The sequence below is a fragment of the Gobio gobio genome (genome assembly GCF_949357685.1).
Source record: "Gobio gobio genome assembly, chromosome: 15".
In the NCBI taxonomy this organism is placed as follows: Eukaryota; Metazoa; Chordata; class Actinopteri; order Cypriniformes; family Gobionidae; genus Gobio; species Gobio gobio.
The window spans coordinates 17608877-17618848 of record NC_137108.1 but is presented as its reverse complement, the minus strand read 5'-3'; positions in this window follow the sequence as shown (position 1 = coordinate 17618848).

Sequence of the window (9972 nt, the reverse complement as noted above, 5' to 3'; positions counted from 1 at the left end):
ACCGTCATGTAAATGATGCTCCTGGGATTGTGGTAAGTGATGCAGCTGGAATGATGGAGTGAATGATGGAGTTTCCATCTATTCATCCATGACCCAAACTGCTCATGTTTAAAAACCTTTAGAGTTTATGTAAAATATAACAAGAAGAGGAAAGTTCACCCAAACCAACCAAATTCTGTCATCCTCATTTTTCCTCTTCCATGAAAAGGACGTTTAGCAGAATGCTGATGCTGCTTTTTTTCTCACACAATTTCATGATGAGCTGTCAAGCTCCAAAAAAAGTACTCCAAATAACTCAGTATGTCACTATATTCCACGTGTTCTAAAGCAAAAATACATTTATGAGCTGGAAGAGGCTTACATTTTAGTTGATATTCATTAAAAACAACAACAGCTCTCAAGTCTCATTTACACTTCGACATATTCAAACGTGGCATGTTGCAACTGTGTAAAAAAAGTACACTTTGGCATACTTTTAAAAACAGTTTTAGTACAGAAATAATATTAAAATATATACTTAAAGACCCCCTGTGGTGAAAATCAAGTTTTTAATGTTGTGGTGTTTTTAATATGCTATTAGACAAACCATGTGCAAAGTCATAAGTCAACTCCAGGTATTTTCTTAAAACTCCAGTGAACCAAAGACAGTCTCAAATACACTGTGTTTCTGACGTCACAAACTACTTTGTAATCAATCACATCAATGTGTACATTTAGCAATATAGTGGGTAAATTATGTATATTACAATGTTATGATGAACTGTATGCCTTTCTCTACTGATGGTCAAAGGATTTCTAAGGATGCTGATTTTTAGAAGGCAGACTGAGATGGCAAATGGGAACATGGTTTGTGTAACATTAGCAACACATTATTAGCTGTTTAGTCAAGCAAAAGGCTAATCATATTAATTATATGAATTATGTGTCTTTACGTTGTAAAGAGCGGTACCATTGTGCAGCGTTTACTACAGTAATTTGAGTAAAGTTGACCAAGTGGATCTCTGAGCTGGTGTGAGTGGAGACGGGGCTAATTTGCATATTAATGGATCCGCATATACTAAATGAAACGAGTGTAGAGTTACATTCAAGCTATTTTAAGGCATGAACCATTTTTTTCCACAGGAGAAAAAATTTAATATGTAATTTTGACGATCAAAGATTAAATTGCAAATAAAGTGAAAGCCATATCATTCAAATTTCTGTTAAATACAATTAGCTGATCTTCAGAGTGCTATTTTGACCCACATGAGTAGGAAGTACATTTTTATATGTAATTTCATAACTTCTATTGTCTATAAAAAATGTAATGTAATTTCTACTGAAACTTGTATGCCATATTTAAATATATTTGTAATAACACATCTGAAATGATGACGTTGCAATTTAGTACATTTAAAATATATTAACTTCAGCTAATATCAAATAACACACTAGAGTTAAACTTCTAATCAAGCACTTTACATCTGTTTTGTATGTGTGTACCAAAGCACATGTCCTTTTAAAGTTAAGAAATGGGTTTCATGTTCATCAAAAGGTTGTCTATCAGCTCTGTATAATATTCAGTGTGTTAGAAGGAAATGTGTTTGCTTGATGTAAAAACTTGTGTTTTGAGGATTTTGATTTATGATCAGACTTGGTGTAGATGTAAAGAGGCCTGGTGTAACAGTCCATTATGTAATACTTATAAAAAAAATCTGATGGATCCTATACAGCCAAGCTACGCCAGAAGCTGCAAGATCAGCTCTGTGTGTGAACAACAAATTAAAGAAAAATGTGGGGTAAAGAAAAGGCTAAAAGAGAAAAGAGTGAATTGCAGCAAACTATGAATACAAATGAACACTTTAGGAACGGCCGCAAGTGATGGATAGCTCACTATTTCCGGAGGTTTGATGATTGCATTACAGTAATGCATAATTTCCAGGCCAGGCAGAAACATGGCCTGGGCACCTCAGACATTGTATAAAAACTTTTGTGAGCATTGAAATATATGCCATGCTTTTATGAATTCATGATATGTTTACCTCCCAGCCTGGCTTTGCTGAGACAAGCTGTATTTTCTGAATGCAGATGTTTAGTATTTACATTTCAAAACACTTCCAGGAGTGTATGATTCACATTGTAGGCTACCACGCTCAATGTACATGCAACATCTTTCATGCGCAATTATGTTCTTCTCTAAACAATCTCTAAACAAGAACAGTCCGATGTTTCTGTCGGTATGAAACGTCTGTTACCTGTATTTCACCCTGTAGAATGTAAAGTTGAAGCTGCCTTGCACAGACTGTCTGTTTCATTCAGCCAGTCTCCTTCTGGGCTGATGAGTGGGCGGCATGCTGTGGATTTTCCGCTTCTGTTGTTGATGCTGCAGATCCTATCAGTCTCTGGAACGGGAAACATTATTCCAGTGTTTCATTGAGCAAAAATGCATAAATATTTATGGTGTGTTTCTTGCAAATCCCTTAATATCCAAATATGGCAAATCAAGTATTCATCATAGTTTGGTATCGCATCATCACTTCTGTATGACTAAAAAGGTTTGTGTGCCAACAGTAACTGATTTCCCCAGCCACAAGGTTATTTTCTTTCTCTGAAGACACGCTTCGGGACCCTTTGAAACAATTAAAGAGAGAAATGGCATTGGGTGAAATGGTGTAGAAACCTTAGAATAAAGTGTTTGAACATTGTAGATGATATTAAAAATGGTGTGCATGTGCAATCAAGGCCGTAACCTCCATATAGCTACATTGATTCAATATTCAAGTTTATTGATCCACCAATATAGGTTTTCAATGGCAGATTCTTTAACATCCCATGGAAAGATTGAAGGTATTTTTTATTACAATGCATGCTGTTGATTTGTGCTTGTACACTGTCACCATCCACACAAGTGGGCTCTTCTAAAAAAAACCTCCTACTGAGAGTACAAGGATTTTCTTTTCATTTCAAAACATTTCATGCATGGGATGCAGGTTGATTGACTTGAATAGCATATGCCATGAATGTTTCCTTAAATATAAAAAGGCTTTATTAAAAAAAAAAAAACACGGATGAATTGTACAGCCAAATCAAGCTGGAGGCAGGTGAATAATGGCCCTGTCACCATGTTACTTTCGTTTTTCGGAAACATCTTCTCGTGTTACCCTCCATTCCCTTCAACCGCCTGTCAGCTTCATGCAAATAATCTCTCAGACCTTTCGCGGGAGGCTTTTTATATGTAAATCTACTCTGAATCATCTGCCTTTTCCTTTGTAAACATGTTTTATTTGTTGATTCATCAGTTTATAAAGATCCCTGTATAGAATCGTCTCATTATGCGGTAGTGTGAAACACTGCATGTTGTGGTTATTTGAGATATGCTGCAATGGACTTTTGAGGGAACTGATTTCCAAGACGGAGTAAATTAGAGCAGCGTTTGATTTTAATCCAGCTTAGGGCGACACCTAGTGAATGAGTTAGTCAACAACAGGTCATTTTTACATGAAAAAGAGTGAGCCTAAATGTTTGCAAGATTGCAGATCTTAGGCTACATTATATTGTTTAATAAATTAATACATTTGAATATACATTGAGACATTTTTTTTAACACTACACAGTGTTTAACAGGTTTGAACACACTGACACACATCAAACATTGCTACAAATACTTGATTTAGCCTACTTTATGTTTATGGTTGTAATGAGCACATGAAGACAGGTAAAGAGTCTTTTAATAATAATCTTCAAGAGGGAACATGCAGGACAACAGAATAACAACCACATTATACAAAGACTACACAGAAAAAACTGGAAACTGAGGGTATGTTTATACAACTAAAAACAGATGACAATGTTGTCAAAATTATGCCTGTTCACACATCTTCAAAAATGACTAAAAAAAGCTGTATTATGCATGCCAGGCCAGTAGTTTGAGATGTTGCTTGGTCAAGAAACACCCCACGAACATTCTTATTGATTCTTATTAAAGTTACTTATGTTATTCAGTGAAGAGAAATGAATTATTCTCTCACTTTTTTTTGTTGAAAAATAAACTTTAAGACCAAATGCACAGACCTAATACACTGACAAGCATTCGATTACTTTCCCAGGTATCTATGATCACCAAAGACATAACTGAATGCCTTTAAGTTAAAAAGTTCCCAAGACGGACATTTTGACATATTTTTTGCGTGTATTTGTCCGTTTAAGTGCACACCCGAAGCCCAAAGTAGCATGTGCTTGTCCTTGGTCGCATGGACAGAAAGCTGCCTTTTGAACAGCGTCTATTTCACAGCTCAATAAGCTTTTACATGTGATGTTACATGATTCAACTGATTTGGATATTACTTATGGTGACAGTGCACCATTTTAAAGGAAAAGAACTGAAAGCGGCATCATGTTTTCATAATCATTGGAAGCCACACCAAAAACTAAACTAAAACAGCCCTAAATCATTCCTGAGAGCAAGAGCCCTGAAACCTGGTGGTTTGGGGGCCATACTCAACTTGCATACTTTGTGCATAGGGAGAACTGGCACTGCCCAGACCGCAGGACTAAGGCCCATGGTGGAGTCAAAGGAGGGAGAAGCCATGGTGGAGATTTAGCAGGTTTAACCCTTACAGGTCTGCACAGTTTTGGGGCCCTTCAGAACATTTGTGCCTTTTTCAGTAGCTTATAAACATACCAATAGCAAAAATGTCATTAAACTGTATTCAGCACAAACTGGACCATAATATGTGAGCAACATGTATGTACATGCTTGTATTTTTGAGAGAATAACGTTTATGCGTGGCTTTTGAAAAAACTAAACATTAAAGACATTGAAATAAGGCCAAAAAACACACAATAGATATGTATCCACAAGACTTTTGACTAGTGGGTGTTGTTGCCTAGAGTTTTTGCTTCAAACTGATGTCAGAATCATTGTGCCTACTCATTTACATAAAACAATATATTGATTTAAGTTTTGTAAGATACTTTTTCTTTACAAAGCCCATATGCGAAGAGGTGTGAACAATCATGAATAATGCTGTGATTTACACCTGAGGAGACAAAGAACCGCATAATGAATGAGCCTTTGAGTCAGGTATGACTGAGAGGGGAACTCTTTACAAAATCTACAAAATAAATATATTTTTTGTAGTTTATTTAGAACATAGTTAACAGTATAAAGTGAGAGCCAAAGGCACATTACAAAGGTCTACTATATTTTAAATTATCAAAAGATTTGACATTTGATGATTTTTAATGTTTTTGAAGAAGTCTCATGCTAAAAAAAACAGTAATATTGTGACATTGAACACTATCCAGTATTCAGTAAATACAAATAACTGAATAATTGGTAATGATGAATGTTATAAGGAGAATATTTAGGGTTTAAACAACATAATGCAATGCAATTATGATTTCAAAGAGTATAGTATTTATTAAAATACTATTTATTCAATACAGGCAATTAGCTGATGAAACATTAATTAAAATTAAGATACAATTTATACAAAACAAAATTCACTTTGAAATTTGAAAGAAAGGCTTTCAAAACAAAATTTAATGAAGTGGTCAAAATCATGTCTGACCCACTCCATGTCTTCTGACATATTACGCATCTTGTGATGTGTCCTATCTTACACATGCTGTTCCCTTTTCATGATCAACATAGAAGAAATTAAAAAATAACATTAGGCTACAAAATGAAACAAAATACGTTTTAATGGCTACAAGATGTATTGTACACAAAATGTTTGACTGGTAGCCTACTGTATTTATAGCATCTGAGCAGAAATTTGCGAACAAAAACTTTATTGATGTGACACTAGGCTATTTTAAAGTAAACACTTCATAATCTGTCCAAAACAGGCCAAAGAAATCTTGTCTAAAACAGTCTTATGTCTATGACATTTTATGTTGTCAGCAGGATTCACATTTAAACAGACTTAATATTCACAGACACTAACAGAATAAAATTACCCCACAATCCTCAAATAAACAGCTTTTCTTCTGAAATAAATTATTCCAGGATTATTCCTCACCTCGTCGTAAACGATGTAAAGTACATGCACTAAACTAGATGTGTTTATTCGAGTTGATGTGGGCGGGGATATACTCGCATGGGTCGCGCCAGTATTTGACTTTCAAAAGAATGCGCACTCTGTTGGCGTGGCCACATTAGTGGATAACGAGACACTCACGAACCACTGACATGAATGTTTGAATGTTTGTTTTCGATTTTACATGATTTAAAACCTGACATTTCAACGTTTCTTTAGACATATGTATCATGTTTGTGTGACAAGTATTCACTAAGTTACAGTTCATTTTCTGAAGAGTATCAGATTGGACTTCATAGACAGAGAGGCTGCATATTGTGCATCATGTTTGTTTTCTTTTCTTTTGCAAAAAGCACAACATTTAGTTTTTATTGTGAGTGTACACAAATAAAAGTAGAAACTTAACAGATTATAATGATGTATAACACTTGCCCAAATTACTAAAATTGGTGGAGTATTTTGAGTCTCTTTCGCAAGACCAGAAGACCAGAAGAGGTGGAGTAATGAAGCACAGCTGAAGGCCCGGGAGTCCATGGCACAGACAGAGCCATGACTAACCATTGCAAAGCCGGAGGGATGAGGGAGCCTGGTTAAGGCGCAAGGCCGATGGTCCCACGTGGAGCCAAGGTGGACCTGACTGGTCGACAAGCCAAACATGCTCAGCGGCTGGAGGTGGAGCCAGAGGATCCTCTTGGGCCAATGATTGCCTCAATGTTTATCTCTGGCTCTTGCATCGTGAAACGTTCGGGCTCTCTGTCTGCAGTGGACTCTGGTGTTTGCACCGTGCAGTGTGGGAGGCTGTGTAGTATGTGTTTAAGGGTTAGTAAATTAATACATTGACATAAAACAGTTTCTTGCTCAAAGTGGTTAGAACAGAACTTGATGCTGACATTTCTACAAATACTCACTTTTTATTTATTTACATTATATTGTTACAAAATCATTATACTGTAAAATTGAAATTTTAAGGCTGTATAATGATACAAAGCAAGAAAACAAGATAATATACAATAATGCAGAAAACAGAACTTGTCCTTGAAGAGTTCACTTGAAATTATGATAATGTCATTATGACTCACAATAATATGTTTTGCCACCTTAAATATATTTTTTATATAAACAAAAAAGGGCAAAATGCTATTTGTTGTTTTTTTATTTTCAAAAAAAGACATCATTGTGATATTGACAGAAAATGAAAAACAAAAAAAATAAAGTATGTGAGTTTAAGAGTATAAGAGTTATATACTCGAAATATAAGTATAAGAGACATCACAATGCACGTATAGGGGGACACATGGCAAACAAATCATGCATGTACAAACAAAATGTATATAATGTATGTAAATGTATATAATTTGTTGGTTGCTGTATGTTAGAAATGCAGGAATTAGCTCTTTTAGATTGCACACAAATCTTAGTTAAAAAGCTCTGTAGTTTACCGTGCTATTCATTAGATTTTCATGACAAGCGAGTAAAATAGTAATGTTCTTTATATCTCTGATAGAGGGCAGTGTAGATTACATGTGTGACAGCTGACAACAACATAAGAATTGGTTTGCATTATCTGCATACTGATGTTTTTCTGCGTACTGTTTTTCAGTGGAATATTATTTTAAAACGTTTAAAAATATTAACCAATATTTGGCACAAGGTTCAAATATGGAGATTGCACAATCTGAAATTCTAGAGAGACTTAACAGTGGGCCAGTAGCTATTATTTTCTTAACCTGATTTAAAACACATATGATAGACATCTGAAAAACACTTCATGTCACATTTAGATAAAAAGGGATATCCTTTACACAACATTTAATCAATAGCCGAGATATTATTTTCATGTCTAATCTTAAAGGGATAATTCACCCCAAAATGAACAGTTTGTCATCACTTACCCTCAAGTTGTTCCAAACCTGTATACGTTTCTTTATTCTGTTGAACACAACAAGACAACCAGACAGTTGACAGTAGCAATTGACTTCCATAGTATTTTTTTTACTACTAAGGAAGTCAATGGCTACCAGCAACTGTTTGATTTCCAAAATTTTGGGGTGAACTATGCCTTTAAGGAAGTTATATCTACTTGTCATAGTCTTTCAGATTTAGGGCCCTATCATACACCCGACACAAGTGTTTTTTGTTTGTTTCAGCCCGACACAGTTATCAATTTCACGTCCAGTGCCACATTGTTTAAATAGCAAATGAACTGAAAACGAGGTGTGTCCAGGTGCATTGTTGGAGTGTTGCTATTTTGAGGTAACTGAAAACAACTGCATCATTGACCAACAAAAACCTGGTCTAAAGTCAATAGCGCAGTATTTTTCTTGTTATTTAAAGGGCGCGTTAGTAATATGCGGCTATAGGCGGGTGCACAACATGCGTACACTCTGCTTGATACACACAGGGACGCGCAACAGCACGCATAGATTGTTAAATATTCCTCTCTGGTGAAGCGTTCAGTCTTTCCACTCGCAAATTCTGCCATGTAAATAGTGAATCCGCCATTGTCTAAGCGCAACTGGCTTTTAAAGGGAATGGGAGATGAGACTCTGATTGGTTTATTGCACGTTACGCCCATTACACACCCATGACTCATTAAGAGAATAGGTACAACCCTTTTGGACCATGTGCCTGACGCACTGACCGTTTTTTTCATCGTTAAACTAGCAAAAGTGGATTTGGACACGCCAAGGTTTAGGTTTTTTCCACCTATATTTGAAGACAATGTGACCATATTTCAGAAATGTACGTTCGTATGCTGATGTTGTTGTACTCTTTTTTTAATGCAAAAAAAAAGTATAGGCACATTTCCTATGAGCAAACATCTGTAGTGTTACCGAACAGAATGACTATTAAAATTCTTCAGTCCTTTAGACTTTCCATTTTTTCCAGGAAACTAGATCATAGTGTTTTGACAGTTATTATAACACAGATAGAAGATGTAGGCCTGTCAAATGGCCTCTGAGACAGGATGAAGTGCAGACAACAGACTGTCCTCTGTGACCATCAGGAAGAAGTATAAAGCATTAAAAAAGCGTATCCCTCCGAGTTAAGCTAATTTGACAGCTAACCCAGAAAACTCCATCTGACCCTGAGAATTCAGGGGATTGAATGAAAAGAAAGCAGGGAATAGCTCATAGTAGTTTAGTATGGTTGTGGTTTGCTATTGGTGGATCTCATGTGAGTGACAGGTTGCCCTGATGTGTACGGATAATTTATTACAAATACTGTAATATTCGGTAACACTTTATTTTACAGTGTCCTTGTTACATATGTTTCATGTACTTACCATAGTAATAACAGTAAATTATGCATAATTATACGCAACTAACCCCCAACCAAACCCTAATATTACCCTAACCCTATACATGTACATGTAGTTACTAAATATTACTCAGTACTTAAATATATAATTACACTGTTACAATGACACCATAAAATAAAGGCTAACCCAAGATTCAATAAGTGAAGTTATTAAACGTAATTTCGGGAGGAGTACGCCCATCTAATCTTTCAATTAATACCAAGGTATAAAACCAGCAGTTGTTAGTTCTTGCAGCATACCTCCTCCCCTGCTCCTCCTTTTTGTACAATGTTGCCTGTTATAGGGGGGCAATCGGAGCTCGGGTAGATTATCCTCTCCGAGCCCCTCTAAAGTAGACAGCAAGCCAAATCTGTTTACCACCTTCACCAAGATTATTTGGGCACACAAAATAAAAAAAACATGGTGACTTTAAATGCTTGCACATAAATACCTTGACAAAAAAACAAGGACACACTTCACATTTGCCCTCATGGCAGTGAGTAAATCGACTGAAATTGTAAGTAAAACTAATGAACAATATGTATTTAATATGTAATTATCTTGAGGACAGGTATTTCACATTTTTGATGCCATAGGCGAAGGACCCCTGTCTAAACTTTACAGGCAACCATATATTTTGATTATCCT